This window comes from Dipodomys spectabilis, unplaced genomic scaffold (genome assembly GCF_019054845.1).
Source record: "Dipodomys spectabilis isolate Male_0828 unplaced genomic scaffold, ASM1905484v1 ptg000140l, whole genome shotgun sequence".
NCBI lineage: Eukaryota > Metazoa > Chordata > Mammalia > Rodentia > Heteromyidae > Dipodomys > Dipodomys spectabilis.
The window spans coordinates 4,011,894-4,030,495 of NW_024870817.1; the positions used below are offsets into that span (position 1 = coordinate 4,011,894).

Below are 18,602 nucleotides of genomic sequence, written 5' to 3' on the forward strand. Positions count from 1 at the left end.
ATGAGATCTGGAGGGTCTCCATCCTGCCCCAGAAAAAAGTTCTGAAAAGTTCCATTTCTAATAAACCATTAAGATGCAAAAATGATGCTCAAATGGTAGAGCACCCTCTGAGCTGGCAAGAAAACCAAGCAAAAGTAAAAGGCCCTGAGTTTTAAATTCTAATACTGGCAAACAAAAATACATACATACCCACATTCACACCCTTATTTGTCTACATTTTAGGAAAAGTAGAACTCTAAACCATAAGATTAAAAATGGCAGAAACATCTTGAAAGAAAACCCAAGGCACTTTTGATTTCCTTTTCATATGATGAATGTGAGAATTAAGATAATTTAGCATCAGCTGTCTATTCAAGATATAATTAGAACACTAAAAGAAGCATGGAAGTCATTGTTATGAGAAAAAATACAATATAAATGGGACATGAAGATGAAGGAATAGAGCCATGTCCAATTATTAAATGAATAAACTTGCATGTAAGAACTATGTAAAAATGCAAGTAACTGGCATAATAGGTGTTAGTCACTGTGTCTGAAAGGAATGTAGATCTTTAAAGTCACTCTAAATGAAAGTAAATTAAGTCATTTTTATTGATCAAGTAATCACAAATAAACTTAAAGATACTTGTGATTAAATTTTAGTATTTGTAGTAAATTTAGTATTTGTGGTAAAGGAATAATGAGTATTTGGTTCCTAAATAATAATACAAATACTCTTTTGTGGTGGAACCATGAAGGGGTCAGAAGAGAAGAAAAAGAAAGTTCCTGCTGTGCCAAAAAGAAACCCATAAGAAAAAGCAGAGGATCTTTGCTGAGCTGAAAATAAATGTGTCCAGAAGATGCTTCGAACAGCAAGGAGGAAGCTCATCTATGAGAAAGCTAAGCACTATCACAAAGAATACAGGCAAATGTACAGAACTGAGATTCGAATGGCGAGAATGGCCAGAAAAGCGGGCAACGTCTATGTACCTGCAGAGCCTAAATTGGCATTTGTCATCAGAATCAGAGGAATCAATGGTGTGAGTCCAAAAGTCTGTAAGGTGTTGCAGCTTCTTCTCCTTTGCCAGATCTTCAATGGCATGTTTATTAAGCTCAATAAGGCTTTAATTAATATGTTGAGGATTGTGGAACCATAAATTGCATGGGGGTTCCCAAACCTGAAGTCGGTAAATGAGCTCATCAGTGTGGCTGGTTATGGCAAAATTAGTAAGAAGCAAATTGCCTTAACAGATAACACTTTGATTGCTCAATCTCTTGGTAATTGTGACATCATCGGCATGGAGGATCTGATTCATGAGATCTATACTGTTGGAAAATGCTCCAAGGAGCAAATAACTTCCTGTGGCTCTTCAAATTATCTTCTCCAGAGGTGGCATGAAGAAGACCATCCACTTTGTAGAAGGTAGAGATGCTGGCAACTGGGAGGATCAGATTAATAGGGTTATTAGAAGGATAAACTGAGGTGTCTGCCATGCTTTTTTGTCATTGGGTCTGTTAATAAACTGATGCTGGCAATTATGATGTATTGATGATTCTTTTATTAGCCTGTCTCTGCCTCTCCTAACTGAACTGATAGATCTTAATGTCTCGATAATTTAAATTGTTGAAAATCCCATGTTTCAGACTTTGACTTGCCTGTAAACTACCATGGATTGGGTTATTTTTCTGATCTCTCTCTCTATATATGTTATGAATGTCAGGCAGTAAGAAATGAAAGTTGTTTCTGTGAATGAAGGTTATTTCAGAGTATCTTAATCATTTGTGAGCTTACTAAAAACTTAAAGTGGATATTGTTGCAAGTAACATGAAGTATGTGGAATATAAGTAGGCATTTTTACAGTAAAAAAAATACAAACATAAACTGAGGATACATTTTTTTTTGGATCCGGTCGTGGGGCCTGAACTCTGGGCCTGGGCACTGTCCCTTAGCTCTTCAGCTCTCTACCACTTGAGCCACAGTGCCACTTCTGGCTTTTTCCCTTTTTGCTTATGTGGTGCTGAAGAATTGAACCCAGGGTCTTAGGCATGCAAGGCAAGCACTCTACCAGTGAGCCACCTTCCCAGCTCCACTGAGGACACATTTTAAAAATGGGTCAAGAAGCCAGAGGTGTAGCTCAAGTGGTAGGGTGGCCAGCTGAGCAGGCAAGGAGAGCAAGTGAGGAGGCCTGAGTTCAGACCCTCGGTTGGAGCGCAGGGGGATATGCTAAGGGAACATTGAAGCTGGAATGGGAAAGCTGAAATAAAACCTAATTTGGCATTTACATTAAAAGGTCTAAATTGTCATTTAATTGTAAACAGTTTAATAGCTGATTGTTACAATCAATTCAAGTCAATAGCATGTCAATTGCAAACAATCGTTCTATGGCTAGAAGAGGCTGGTGTGACAAACAAGGCCCTCAACAAAAGAAGGAAGCCAGCAGCCTCCAGCCCATGGATGGATGTTTGTACTCCTTCATTTGGAGGTTTGTTTAACATGGCATTATCTTTCTTGTTTTGATCCATGGTTAAAAATGAAAAGTAGTATGTGACAATAGGGAAAATAATTGAAGAAAGCTTATGAAACTAGTCAGAAAAAATAAATATGTATTTAAGTGTTCTGTACTCATTAACCAATTATGATTTGTACTGTGATTGGTACTGTGATTTGTACATCAATTGTACTGTGTCAAGTGAAATGAATAATATTTTAGTCTGCACTGGGAGCTTAACTGATTATCATAAAATTAAGCTACATATTTTCAAATTAACACACATCACCAACAATAAAAGTCCTGAAATATGAGTGAAGTTTGCCATCATGCTGATGCCTAAGGAAGATTAGAACAGAAAAGGCTAGTTTTGCTTCACAATGTGCACTTATCCCTTTCAAAGACAGGCAAATCACCTGCATCCATACTGCTCTACATACACATTTGTGGAGCACATGGTACGGGATAGAATGCGAATTTGTAAAAAGAAAACATTCTAGGCCAGGGAAATGTCCTTATTAGGCTCAGGCTCAGCTAAAGACTCTAGTCTATTAGGAGTTATGCTTTTCATCACCCTGTTCCTCTTAATGTACAGGAAGAAGAGAGGGCAGATGATGTAAAAGGTGTCTCTTTAGTTACCTCTTCTATGATATTCATTTATAATGCTAGTTTTTTCCAAGATGGTTTTTGACTGTAAAAGCCACATATATCTTGTGTTACAACAGATGATGTTCAGTTTGAACAGTGCCACTTTCAGCATCAGTACCAGGATTCTAACATTCGCAAAGCTACGGCTTAGGGTAATATCCAGAGCTTTGCTGGGTATTTAGATGACCTGGCAAGAATGTAGCTTTTCCAATTCAAGTGTACATTTTTTTTTTTTTTTTTTTTTTACTCAAGGACCTGAATCAAGCCTACTCTACCATAATAGCCATTCAACGTTATTTGACTGTAGCCACATTCACTGTTTGGCTCAGGTTCTACACAGAGAATACATTGAGACTTCATGCATGAAACCTTAACAAAGTGCCACACCTCTCGATGCTAACACTGAAGTCAATGCCAGGTTTGGGAGAATACTCTTATCATCCCAGTATTTGGGAGGCTGAGATTAGAGAATTCTGATTTCAAGGTCTGCAAGGACTACAAAGTAATACCTTAAAATGGCCTGAGCCATTTTATTTCAACTTCTCAGGACTTTGCCTCCTTATAGTTGATTTTCTAAAGCCAGACATCCCTTAAGCCAGAAATTCTTGGAATAATTACATGTTTTTGTAAAAATTATCTGAAATAAATGAGTCTTTAAAGAATTGCTATTTAGGATATATAGAATTCCTATTTCTATTAAAGTGTTTTTTTTCATTGTCTTCTTATATTTCAAGAGCAGGTCAAGTTCATTCCTAAATACTTTTAATGGTTTGTTGACCTTTGCTAAGCAATTTCCATACCATCAAGTTTTAGGCCATTGTCTGGAGTGAAGTATTGGTGGCTGACTTCTAAAGTGAAAGCCCAGGTATGCATGCAGTGAAGCTCCCAAAAGCAGAGTTTTGATTATTTATTAACAGTAGACAACAAATACAGGTAATAGAAACCATTTATTAACAATGAAATAGCCATATTTCTTTTTTAAAAAATATTTATTCATTTATTTTTGGGGTGTTAAATTGGAGTCCAAAGCACTGAAGTTCTTAGATTTCAATATCCTGAGTAAGCTAGGATTAAGGTATAAACCTCCATTACCCAGGTAATATTTTTATTGTCTATAAAAATCCACATATCAGGAGTTACTGGGGAGACAATCAAGAAAACAGGTAAGTATTTTTTTTTCTTTTTGTGCTGGTTCTTGGGTTTGAACTCAGGGTCTGGACACTGTCCCTGGCTTTATTGTTCAAGGATAGCACTTTACAACTTGGGCCACAGCTCCACGTCCAGATTTTTGGTGATTAATTAGAGTTCATAGACTTTCCCTACCAATTAATTGATTGAGCTGATCCTCAGTTGTAGCCTCCTGAATAGCTGTTATTACTGGTGTGAGACACTGATCAAGAGAAGTTTAGACTTAAAGGAAATGGAAAATGATCTTAAACCTGATAAAGACTTCAAAGCTTTACCACAGCTTGAGGAATAGATAAAGCAAGGTTAAGGGGAAGGAGAGTTATTTTTTTGCCTTGAGGCTATTAGTTGAAATCTCCAGTGATGAATAGGATTTTGAAGTAAATGTTATGCAGGACCAGGGGTCAATGTATGTTGGAGCGCTCCATTTACAGAGGTCATTTGCCAACTAAGCTGAAGGTCTTGAGCCTCTTCATTTTCTCAGGAAGTGCCACTTGTTCTCTGTTGCTTGCCCTCTTTCTCTTCCCCGTGTCACAGAGGCATTTATGTTTGTAGTGGGAAAACTTGTTCAAACTAAGGCACTAGGATGCAATCTTGCATCAGCAGCCTTCCTGCTTCGTGACCTTTGGCTTTGCCATTTGTTTCATCTTCACTCCTTCCAGGGTCCCTGTATTATTGATGCCTCCCTTCTCTTTCCCAACGAACCCAACAGAAACCTTTACTTTGTCACTTAATTATATCATGTTTCTCTTAAATTGTGCTACTTTGGAATACTCTTGAAAACAAACTCACTTCTATGTTACACAAGGCATTATTAGATCCTAATTGTAAAAACAGAAAATTTTGATAAATTAATGACTCCTAAACAAGCATAACTGGGTGTTTATATGTAGCTGTACTAGAACATGTTATTGGTATTTGGAATGAATGTATATAATGTCAAAATGGTATAATAGAAGCAACTTAAAATAAGATTTTAAAGCCAGGCGCTGGTGGATCACACCTGTAAGCTTAGCTACTTAGGAGGTTGAGATCTGAGGACCGCGGTTCAAAGCCAGCCAGGGCATAAAAGTCCATGAGACTCTTATCTCCAATAAACCACCAGAAAACCGGAAGTGGCACTGTGGCTCAAGTGGTAGAGCACTAGCCTTGAGCTGAGGAGATGAGAAACAGAGACCAGGCCCAGAGTTCAGCCCCAACGAAATTTTTAAAAAGGTTTCATATCTTAGCTATGGAAAATAATGCCACAATAAACAACTGTGCTGGTAGCTTTAGTATAGCCTTGTTTATGATCATTTGTGTAAATGCCCAAAAGTGGGATTGCTGGGTCACAGGGGAGCTCTTTGTGAAGTCTTTTGAGGAACCTCCATACTGCTTTCCAAAGTGGTTGAACAAGTTTATACTCCTACCAGCAATGCAGTAGGGTTCCCTTTTGACCATATCCCCTCCAGCATCTCTTGTTAATAGAGTTCTTGATTATAGCCATTCTAACTGGGGTAGAGGGGAATCCCAATGTTGTCTTGATTTGCATTTCTTTTATGGTTAGAGAAGTTGAGCATTTCTTGATGTGTCTATTGGCCATCCTTCTTTCCTCTTCAGAGAAGTTTCTCTTTAAGTCTTTAGCCCACTGAACCAACTCAGATGCCCCTTAGTAGATAAATGGATCAAGAAAGCGGTATATACATACAATGGAATTCTATGCCTCCATCAGAAAGAATGACACCACCCATTTGTTAGGAAATGGAAAGTCTTGGAAAAAGTTATATTAAGTAAAGGAAGCCAGGCCCAAGGAAACATAGGTCCCATGGTTTCCCTTATTCGCAATAACTAGTATATGGCTAGGACAAGCAGAAAAGGTCAAAAGCTATGTACATATTACGGTATAAGATGATACTAAGCCAAATGAACCCTAAGATAGGGACACAAGTGATTATATATTTCTTGCAATTGTTTTTAATGAATTTGTAATGTACCATGTGAGTTTTTTGTTTCTTTTGTATGTTTTTCCCTGGTGATATAACCCCTGTTTTCACTGTATTTGATTCTGGTGCCTTGCATCTTGTATATACATTTTTCTAATTTGAGGAGGGGAAGGAAAATAACAAAATGCTGAAACAAGGATACAGGTTGCCCCATTATAACAATGAGATTTAGAAGACACTATGGTGAAAAGGAACTTTACAACTTTGGCGGGTGAAGGAGGGAAGAGTTGGGGAGGTAGAGAAGGAAGGGATGGTAGGGGGAAAAAAAGGAGGAGGTAACAATGCTTGATAGGAAATGTACTACCTTACTCGTGTAACTATAACCCCTCTGTACAGTATTTTTCCAATAAAATATATTAGAAAACAATATTTTAATAAGGTATTAGAAATGGAAGGCAACAAGTTGAGCATATACTTCTTTCAAAACAGGTCTTACTGAAGCTTGAATTGGCCAGTCAGGAAGACTTTGCTGTACCTAACATGACCTCTGCTTTACATTTCATCTGAAACTGAGTTCGATATGTGGACATCATTATGCCATTAGAAACATTCATCCTACAAATGTTGGAGTTAGACAAATTAGTAAAAACTCTTGAGCAAAAGTTGACCTCATGGTCTTTCTTTGAAGTGTTATATAATGCTTCATACCTAGACAATTTCAAGTTTCAACTTAGATTCCTTGTTTTATTAAGATTAAAAATGCTTTCTCTTATCTAGCACTTTTACATTGTATAGAATTTCTCCTTTCTACATCAACCACCATCGGCTCACTTTTGAGCAATAGAATGATTTTCAGCCTCATATGCCTCAGTTATGCAAGATGAGATGGTATCATGTATTATATTCATAAACTGCTTTGTTAAGTGGTAATTTCTTTACCCAGCTACTGGGGAAAAAAAGCTCTGGGCTTCTCAATAACTGTATGTTTCCTATTCCTACCAAGTACAGCCACAAGATGGCAATGTAACAATTTAAATAAACCCCGGAGTCTGACAGCTTCATCTTATATAGTTCAGAAGACTTTAAAGATAATAGAATCAATTTAAGCAAATACTTTACTTGAACTGGAAACGATATCCCACGATGTATTAGCATGTGTGCTGTGGTTCAAGAGATAGAGGACCTCTGGTCAGAGTGATTCAGGCTGGGACAAAATAGAACCACACATCTTGTCTTCTCTCTCTAACCAGTAAAATGGTTGAGGCCTTGTCCTGGATCTTCAATGCAAGGTAATGAGAAGGTTTAAATGACATTAGCTGTCATTGGAGAGCGATGGTGGACACTTGAATTTTATCTTTCTTTCTGTGAGGCACAGATAGACGGAGTAGATTCTCACCAAGAAATTCCTTTTATAAGGCAATAAATCTTATTCATTTACAGCTTAGTCTATTAACAGTTTCTCCAAAGTTCAGTGTTTTATTCAGCAGGTGAATCTATGATTAGCTTTACATTATGAAAAATGTATTACCTAGGACTTGAGACTGTGTTGTAGAATATAGAAAGATTTATTACTAAAAATGTTTGAAATGCTAAACCTATTTCAGGGTCATGAAGTTTTCAGTATGAGTACTGTTACTAAGTCTAGGGAATCATATTCCTTCTTTAGAAGAATATGAGTACACTCATACATATACACAACTTGGTATACATACATATATATTTATATGTATATATACATATATATATATATATAACACTACTGAGTAGAAAGTTTGTAATGATTAAGGAAATAATATATAAAATAAATACATGTCAAACAACAAATGCTAGAATTATATTATTTATAATAGTTATTATTATGAATCTCATGTCCATATTTGGTATTATATTGGCATTTTCCGTGGAAGCGTATTATCCAGGTTCTGTCACAAAGTTACAGATAAAATTTTCTTATATCCATTTTGGAAATGCAAAGACAGCAATATGTAATTCACGTTGCTTAAAACTTTGAAGTATGTTTTTTGATATATGAACTATCTATCTTGTGTAATTCTAATAATACCATGCAGAGTGAACTAGTACACACACACACACATACACATACATACACACATATACAGTATATATAACATTGTATCTAGAGTATTCTATATATAGTATATGTAGCATATATCCCAAATAGTATGTGTGTTATATATACCGTGTATGTACTATATATATGATTCTCTCAAATAGTAGGTGTACTACATATACTGTATATGTACTATATATGTTTTTTATGCCATTATATTGATAATATTCATATTGTATATTTAGATATGTGAGATTAATGAGAACTTTTGTCTCCCTTAACTTCTATCTCTCTACTGTTATTCTGTATTTGATGAAGCCTTATTTTACATCAATTACTTTTAAAGCATGGTGTTCTTTAACTTTTGAATTTATTTATAATCGTTGGTTTGAAATATTTTAAAATATAAAATCCAGGTCCTTTCATGGGCTCTTTCTCTTGCCTGCTTTTCCCTGTGTAATCTTCCTCCTTCTTTGTGTTGTTCATAAATTGCTTTTTCAAAACTAGACATTCTGAATAACATATTGTGGAAACAATATGAATACTGATTCACTCCTTTTCTGGTCCTCTTTCTTTCTGTTTTTAACCCTGTTACTTATTTGCTTAGTGACAAATGGACCATTTAGTAAAGTCTATGTCCCTGCATGATTTGAATCCTCTGAGGTAGCTTCTCAGAGGGGCAGCAATGGGCATATGCTAGTCTCCTAGGAGGATAGTGGTTTCAGTGAGGTTGTTTGGTTCTCTCTCTTTATAAAGCCAATAGTGTTGGTGAATATCATGACCGAGTGTTAGGCTCTACTGAGTGCTTGCTCATCACTCTAATGTTTGGACATTCACCATTTCATAGTCTAAAAATAGAGTGTGTGACGTTTGTTATGGCCTTAAGTAGTCTCTTCTTAGCTGTCTCTTTACCAGATTCTCTTTTCATTTTTCTCTCACTTGCTTTCTAACCAAATCACCATTGTTTTGGAAACTAGCTTTAGCTGCGAACATCTCATGGCCCATTTCTAAGAAGGTTATTTTCTTTGGGGAGTTATTCATACTATTTGTGCCATTTAGCAGTCTCTGAGCCACCTTTCCAGAAAAGGGTGCAGAAGTGACAATACAGCCTTTAGAAAGCAGTGCTAAGCAAGGAATATTGCTTCTGCTTTTCTTGCATTTCCTTATCCTTATATAGCCTCTACCCTGGGAAAGAGCAGATATGTGTCTCTATACATTTGGGATCCCCATATTTTTATAGCATTGTTATGGACTAAATGCTTGTGGTTTTTTTCCCACCAAAATTTACATTTTGAAATTTTAACAATCAATATGAAGCTTTAGAAGGTGGAGCATTTGGGGGGTGAATATGTCACAAGGGTGAAGTCCTCATGCATGGGATTTTTGCCTTTTAGAAAAGAAACCCCACAGGGTTCCCTCACTTCTTTCTGCTATGTGAAGATGTAGTAAGAAAATAAACTTGTGAAAGTCATTCAGGAAGTGTGGCCACCAGACACTCAATTTACCTTTCCCTTAATATTAGACTTCTTATCCTCTGGAACTCTGACAAATAAGAAGTTATTGTTGGGCTGGGAAGGTGGCTCAGTGGTAGAGCGCTTGCCTTGCACACTTGAGGCCCTGGGTTCGATTCCTCAGCACCACATAAGCAAAAAGAAAAAAGCCGGAAGTGGCGCTGTAGCTCAAGTGGTAGAGTGTTAGCCTTGAGCTGAAGAGCTGAGGGACAGCGTCCAGGCCCAGAGTTCAGGCCCCACGACTGGACCCAAAAAAAAAAAAAAAAAAGAAGTTATTGTTGCTGGGCATTGGTGGTTCATGCCTGTAATCCCAGCTATTCAAGAGGCTATCCAAAGATCACAGTTCAAGGACAGTCTGGATAGGAAAGTCTGTGAGACTATAATTAAGCATACACACACACACACACACACACACACACACACACACACACACACACACACACACACACACACGACAGAAGTGGATCTGTGGCTCAAGTGGTAGAATGCTAACCTTCAGGAGAAAAGCAAGGGGACATTGCCTGAGCCCTGAATACAAGTCCCAGGATCCCCCTCCCCACACATACCTGCTCTCTCTCTCTCTCTCTCTCTCTCTCTCTCTCTCTCTCTCTCTCTCCCTCTCTCTCTCTCACACACACACACAGAGCCAGAAGTAGAGCTGTGCCTCAAGTGATAGAGCACTAGCCTTGAGGAAAAATAAAAATCAAAAGCTCAGGAACAGTAACCAGGCCTTGAGTTCAAGCCCCAGGACTACCACCATCCCCTGCTCCCTCACAAAATATTATTATTATTAAGATCTCTAATCTATGGTTGTTTTGTTATAGTAGTCAAAGCCTACTGGCTACAGTATGAGTTAGGGCTGGGTCTAAAAAGGGAGCTTACTTCTTGGCTATAATAGCTAGGAATTTAGGTATTTGCCTCTGAGACAAGACTCAGAGACAAAAAGAAACTTATTTGACCAGCTTAATCCTGCCAAGATACTATATTTATCCACTGGGAGCTGATGGGAGGAAGAGCCCCATAATTTGAATTGAGCATATTAATTTGGTATAGAGAACAGAAGCCAATGCATTGTGATGTCTTTTGCAGTGGGTGCTTAGCAAAATTGCTAGATTTTAAGTAGTTATCAATCATTTTAACCAGCTATGATGAACATTTAAAAAATATTTTACTGGACACCATGTCCAGAGACATTGACCATTCTGAAAGTTGAACTCCTATAATAAACAAGTATTGTATAATTTTAAAATGCCATTTATGAATAAATATTTAAGAACTGTCTCATTTTATCATCACAATTATATTTTGAGACAGCCACTATCTTTAGTCTTACTTATGGATATTACACTGAGACTCAGATCCCATAGCTTTTACAAGGTTATATACCCAGAAATGTTGAAACCTGGATTTCAACCAAGGACTCTCAGACTTTAAAATCCACTTGAGAGTGTAGTTATGATGGATTGTCAGTGTGGGGTTCTATTGCCAAATGTACTTGGGCTAAATATTCTGATAATGTAAAAAGCCAGTGACCTGTGGCAAATGGCTTAATATTGTTTGTCTTTATTCATCCATATACAAAATTAGTGCTTTTTGTATAAGTGAATATTAAAAGGGAAAGTACATGGAAATAAGTTGGTCAGGTTCTTTTTTGTTTGTTTGTTTGTTTTCTTGTTTTATTTTGTGTTTTTTTTTTTTTTTTGCTGGTCCCAGGGCTGTAAGCCAGGGCCTGGGTGCTGTCCCTGAGCCTGTTTGTGCTCAAGGCTAGTGCTCTATCACGTAAGCCAAAGCGTCACTTCCAGCTTTATCAGAGTAATTTATTAGAGATAAAAGTCTCACAGACTTTCTTGCCCAGGCTGGTTTTGGACCATGATCCTCAGATCTCAGACTCTTGAGTAGCTAGGATTGCATGCAGGCATGAGCCACCAGCACCAGCCAAGTGTTTTGACCTAGTATGTATGCTCAATAGATATTAGGGTTATATTTTTGGCTATTGTGTTTGCAGAAAGGGAGTCTATGGTTAAAATGAAAAAAATATACATAGAAATATTTGTTGATATCCTAAACTCAAGTATAGTTTATACTTAATCCTTTGAAGAAAGCAGGGAAAATATACTAATCTCATAGCTAACATTTCCTTTGGTGGATTTGAATGATCAGCTATTTAATAGCTATTGCTATGATTTTATTCTTCTAAATGAATTTTAAATCAACAGGTAAAATCATTGTGTACGGCAGTGTGAAGTAATATGTACATTGTGCAAGTCAAACATAGCTAATTTACAGCTATGGCTTTATTATTAGCCTGGTTTTGTTATCAATTTTTTGTTTAAAAACTAACAGTATTTCTTTCCTATGCCCTCAGAATTTTCCTCTCCATCACTGGCTAAAACTATAAGGTCAAGTCATAGTAAAACTCATGTTGACGAAATGTTGGGCCTGCTAACAGAAGGAAGGAATTGTATTAGTTTTCTTGGGTTGTAACAAATTACCATAAAGTTGCTATTTTAAATAACAAAATATTTTGTTTTTATTGTCTTGGTAGCTGAAAGCCCAAAATTAGTATTATTTGGTTGAAATCCAAAGTTGTGATTCCTTAGAGTCTCTTGGAGAATCTGACCTTTGCTTCCTTAATGTTCAATCGTCACTACCCTTCCTGGCCTCATGGCCCCTTTACCTCAATATCTGTCTTCATGGTCACATTGCTAGTCTCTTCTGTCCGTGTAAATTCTATTTTCTCCTTCTTATAGGAACACTGTGATTGTATTTAAGACCCATCCATATAGTCCAGGATAATCTGTCCATATTAAGATAACAAATTTAATTATATCTGCAACCCCTTTCCCCCTACTAGGAAACATTTCAAATTGCAGGACTTGAGAGACACTAATTCAGTGAGATTAGTGTCCTCATAAAAGTGGTGAGAGGGAAGATGATCACCTAAAACCAGAAAGAGAGGCTGCAGCACAGCCTCATTCAGCCAGACTTTGATTTGAACAGTGAGCCTTTATTACTATGATGTCTCATAATTTGCTGTTTCGGCAATCCAAACTGTGGTATTTTAGCACAGCAACAGAAAGAAATACACAATTTATATTACTGTATATGAACAGTTACAGAGACATCCATTGGAGAGCAGTAAGCTGACTTGGGAAGAGAATTTGGGTTTCATTGCTAAATACATTCCAGAGACCAGCAGAAGTGGTAGCAGAGGGTCAGGGGATTCCAGTGCTAGAAGTGGAGAAAGAAGAATCATCATCAATGATGGACCAGCACGGGGTTCTGTCTCCTAATCTTCCTCTTCCATGTTACTAAGATTCTATACCTTGAGCATATAGGTAGAGGAGGAGCTAGTGTTTTTCTAAAGGGTCTGAGTGGATATGGCAACAAGCTTTCAAGAGAGGACTTGTTGCCTGGGTGTTACACAAAGTCTGCAGTTGGTGAGGGGCTCTTGGCTCTCCTTGTTATCTCAGTGAAATGCACTTTCTTCTGGGCTCAGTTCATATCCAATGAGTGATGGACACAGGGACACAGAACTTCATTTGTTCTGTCCTAAGGCACAACAACTCCAAGGCTCATTTTATTCTTATACTAACCTTGTGCTCTAGTACTTGTCTCAGAGGATGCTTTCTGGAGAAAAATCACCTGTTACACTTGCAGTTGCATTCATCTTACTAACATGGGAACAATTGATGGTTCTCTTAAAATTTTCTTTACAACCTTTGAAATTAGTATATATTAGATATACAAGGGGATTTCATTGTGATGTTTCCATATGTGCATATAATGTATCCTCATTAAACTCAACCTTTTTATAACTCTCCCTTATCCTCCTATCATCTCCTAAGTGCAATTTCAACAGGTTTCACTGTACTATTCTCTCATAAGCAAATAAACGACTTTGACCATATCCATTCTCATTCATCTTCTTATCTCTTCCCACTCCTGCTGGTATTAACCACATTCACCAGTCTACTTCTGAAATTTCCAATGTTATTTATTGTTCCCTGTAGCCCTTCATTGGCTCACAGCTTTCACTGAGATTGCTTAAGCTATCTACTCACATAGTTGCAGTATATTTAGAAATGAATCACCCTCTTTCTTTGATCTCTCCTCTTCCCCTCATCCCTCTAAATAGTAATGTGTGTGTGTGAGCGCGTGTATTATATATATATATATATATATATATATATATATATGTATGTAGACATATGGTGTATAGCTTGGTTTATCTCACTCAGCATAATGTTCTCTATCTCTGCACATTTTTATGCAAATTACATGATTTTGGTTTTCTTTATGGTATATATGTACCATATTAGCTGTATGCTTATGTCTTTTTTTGTTGGTCATGGGGCTTGAACTCTGAGCCTGGGTGCTGTCCATCAGCTCTTCAGCTCAAGGCTACTCTACCACTAGAGCCACAGTACCACTTCCGCTTTTCTGAGTGGTTTATTGGAGATAAGAGTCTCATGGCCTTTCTTGCGTAGTCTGGCTTTGAACCAAGATCCTCAGATGTCAGCCTCCTGAGTAGCTAGTATTACAGGGGTGAGTCACCAGCGCCTGGCTTGCTTTATCTTTTTTGGGTACCTAGGCTGATTCCATACTTGGGCTACTGGAAACAATTCTGCAATAAGCCTGATTACATGGATATCCTTCTTTCATATTGTCTTAAGTTATACTTCTTTGAATATATATATATGAACAGTATATACATGAGTATGAATAGTATATATGAGTATATATATGAGGATATATGAATATATATTAATAGTAATATGGCAGGCACAGTTATAAGGCAAGTCTAATTTTACTTTTTTGCGGCTCTTCTGTATTGATTTCCATAGTGGTTGTACTAGTTTACATTTCCACCAACAGTGTATGACAGTTCTTTCTCCTGAATACATAGAGGTATTTAAAAACTATTTTTTGAATAAGAATTTTTACAAAATTAATAATTAAGTAATACTTTCCTACTATTTTGGAGCCACAAAACATTTCCTTTTACCACTTCATTCTATACATAAATCATATCATTATAAAACATTAACAGTTTACAAGTTCCAAAATGCCATAATGTCTATATACTCACAGTTTCAGGACTAGTTTTTCCTCACTTAAACTGTGGAGCATGTACCACTTGTGAAAGTGCTTTGTTCAAAGGCCTCTAGATGAACTTCCATCAAAGACTTTCCTTCCAAATGACCTTGTAATTGGGCCTTTTGTACTTGTACTTTTTTTTCTTATCTGTTCTGTTTTGCTTAATTCTTTTCTTAGAAAAGCAATGGTTTTATCTTTATCTTCCTTTTCCTTTTCTAAGACTTTAATCTTTTCTCCTTGCACTTCTGTTTTTGATGCAAATTTGCTAATTTGCATTCTGTATCTAATAACTAGTTCCGAGTTTCTTTTCTCTATTCTTCTTTATCAATTGAACAATAGCCTTTTCTTGAATGACTCATTCAACTTTTTTACTATCTCAATTTGTTTCTTCAGAGTCACTTGTGATCTGTAAATGTTTATTCTTCTGTTCAATGGTTTCATTTCTCTGAAGAAGTTTATCAGCCACAGACTTTAAATTCCTATTATCTTGAGAACAATTTAAGACCTCTATTAATTGGGGTTCAAGGCACCAATTTCATAGTAAAATGTAGTCATATCCAATACTCTGTTGCAGTGAATGATTGCCTTTGGCTAAAGTTTGCATGTGTTTGTTTATAATTGGTATCCTTAATGTACCTTGTAGATGAGGGCTATGTGTAAAAATATCTAATCTGGTTTTATTATAATCTGACTAGTAAGACTTTTACTTGTTGCCTGTAGTTTTTAGAAGGCTGTAATTTTGAAGACAGATGGGAACGGCTGGTTATAACAGAGCTCAGAAGTACTAAATTTTCTTCCATGAGTGATATATAAGCAGGTATATATTTTGTGCTAAAACTGTGCAAAGTCAGCATCTATTGTAATTAATCATAAAGGGGTCAAAAGAATGGGCAAGCTATGTGTGATCTGTTTATAGTTCTATAATAGTATTCCAAAAGCTGTGTGCAACAGCAATAAAAAACATCATGAGGATAGGTGGGATTGGGAAAGATAGGGGAGAATAATGGTAGGAGTGACACTGATCAAGATACATTGCACTCATAATCTGATATGTTGAATTGAAATTCATTTCTACAACTGGAAGACAATGAAAAAAATCATGTTGGTGAAAAAAATCATGCATATTGTAATATGTATTTCAAGATAAAGACATTATGAGTGGATTATAATTTAATGATTAATTGCTTTGCAGACTAGTTTCTACAAGGTTATTTTCTTTGATGTATCAAACTTTTGTATTCCAGTTTCCTCTTGGATTTATGGTGTTTTCTCTAGTAGAGTATTTTTTTTTTTTTTTTTTTTGGGTCCGGTCGTGGGGCCTGAACTCTGGGCCTGGGCACTGTCCCTCAGCTCTTCAGCTCAAGGCTAGCGCTCTACCACTTGAGCCACAGCGCCACTTCTGGCTTTTTTTCTTTTTGCTTATGTGGTGCTTAGGAATCGAACCCAGGGCCTCGAGCATGCAAGGCAAGCGCTCTACCACTGAGCTACCTTCCCGGCCCTAGAGTAGCTTCTTATAAAGAGAGAAAAAAGAAAATAGGCTTAAAATAATTCAATCATTACATTTTCTTAATATGCCAAATTATTTTATGTCATAAACATAAAATACATTTAAATATTAAAGGGTGATTATATAGTTTTGTTATACTAACTTCAGTCTATATCAATGAATTTTTGTTATGCTAACTTCAGTCTATATCAATGAAACTTTGTGATATGAAATATACTGTACAATTGAAACATGATTACTGTTTGGTAATGAACATATTGTCTAGATTGATTTAATCATTCTACCATGTACATGCACACTAAGCCATCATGATGTATACCATAAACACATAATTTTTATTTAACAGTTAAAAGAAAAACATAAGCCCTTTCAATCTTTTATATATTTATTTCATTTCTTAGAAAATAACTTTTTTTGGCCATCCTGGGATTTTAAGTTAGGGTCTCACACTTACTAGGCAGGTGCTTGAACAGTGAACTATGTCCCCAGTCCTTGTCCTACACTTTAAAGTCTCTAAATCTCTGCTATTTGTTAATGTGTTGTTCACTGTTCACTAAACGAACAGTGAATGACTGAATGGTATGATAGCCTAGAAAGCATAAGGCCTTGGAATTTAAACTCCAGCACTATCAGTAAAAATGAAAACAAACAAACATCAAACACCTGAATTTTAAGGGCAATACAAAATAAGGAACTACGAAAGTATACTGGAAAGACAAAGCATTTGAACTTTGTTATTTGATACATACATACATCTATCCATATATTTATATCTATATCCTCGTTGTTTTCTTCTTGCTAGTTCAACTACCTTTAGAATACTTTACTTTGAGTGGGAGATGCCAGATTATTGTCAAAGTGAAGACTTTTTTTTTAGTATATTCACATTTTCAAGATTGGAGGACTAGATTTCAATCAAGTAGCAATTACGTTCATATTGATCATGTTAATTAGTTTATCCAATATTGATGTCGCATTGTAAATTTCATGTATGTTAGGCATAGACTGAAAGGAAAAAGTGAAATTGTATATTTCAGTGTAGGATGAGATGTCCCTGGGAAATGGAAGCAAATGGTAGCAAAAGAGACTGTTGAGAGGGTAGCAGAATTCTCAAGTGAGACAATACTCATTCGAGGTTGTGAAGGATGTACAGACTATTCAGGCAAAGGAGAGAAAAAAAAAAAAGGACAAAAAACATATGAGCAAGATCACAGGAAAGAAGGTACTGCACACTTTGAGAAATGAACTGGTTCAGTTACCAGAACAAGGTTTGAGAGGTGATGTGTCTTAATAGATGTCTTCAATAGATGTGTTTAAGGAATAAGATGGAGACCACAGATGAAAATTTTCTTGTGCTACATGCTGGAGTTTGAGCTTCATTTATAAGCCTGTAATGATCTTCAGAGATAGAGGGTTAAGAAATAGATATTTAGAGAAACTACTTTGGATACTGTACAGAGATTGGCTGGCAGGTCATCTGAAATTAAAACAGAGAAAGTAATGAAGGCTATGTTAAAGTTGGAGGGGGCTTATGACGGACAGACACACAGCAATAGGTCTAAATGCTCCATCCAGAGTTTCGCCAGGAAAAAACACAAAGTAAATACAACTTTACAGTGTTAATTTCAAACATAAATTCTGCTGAAAGATTTTATTTATTAATTTATACATTTATTATTTATTCTCTGCCTTGCTGGCATTATTCTACCAGTCAGTGTGTTGGGGAATGAAGCAGTATTATGGATCCTCTAGCCTATCTCCTTTGGTTCCCACAAGATGTAGTCGCACATTACAAAATGCATGACTAAAAATGATTCAATATGGAAAATATGTTGTTGAGCTTGCATGTGAGCCAGTGACAGGTGTTAACCATCAATGATCTGAACAAACAAGGAAGTAGTTTCTATGACCTGGAAGAACTTTTTGTTGAGACAGGCCACCTTGAGAGAAGTTGTAAATTCCAGTTGGCATGGAGAAGCAGAAGTAAATACCTTGATTATTTCTTTTTTTCTTTTTGGAGGGGGGGTCTGGTCATGGGCCTGAACTCTGGGCCAGGGTGCTGTCCCTCAGCTCTTCAGCTCAAGGCTAGTGCTCTACCACTTGAGCCATAGTGCCACTCCTGGCTTTTTTTTTTTTTTTTCTGCTTATATGGTGCTGAGGAATGAAACCCAGGGCCTCATGCATGCAAGG

The 18,602-nt window shown here is 36.6% G+C and overlaps 1 pseudogene; it reads left to right on the forward strand.

Annotated features, from left to right (window-relative positions):
* The first annotated feature begins 731 nt into the window (after positions 1 to 731).
* LOC122117229 lies at positions 732 to 1,461 on the forward strand (annotated as a pseudogene).
* Positions 1,462 to 18,602: the final 17,141 nt, after the last annotated feature.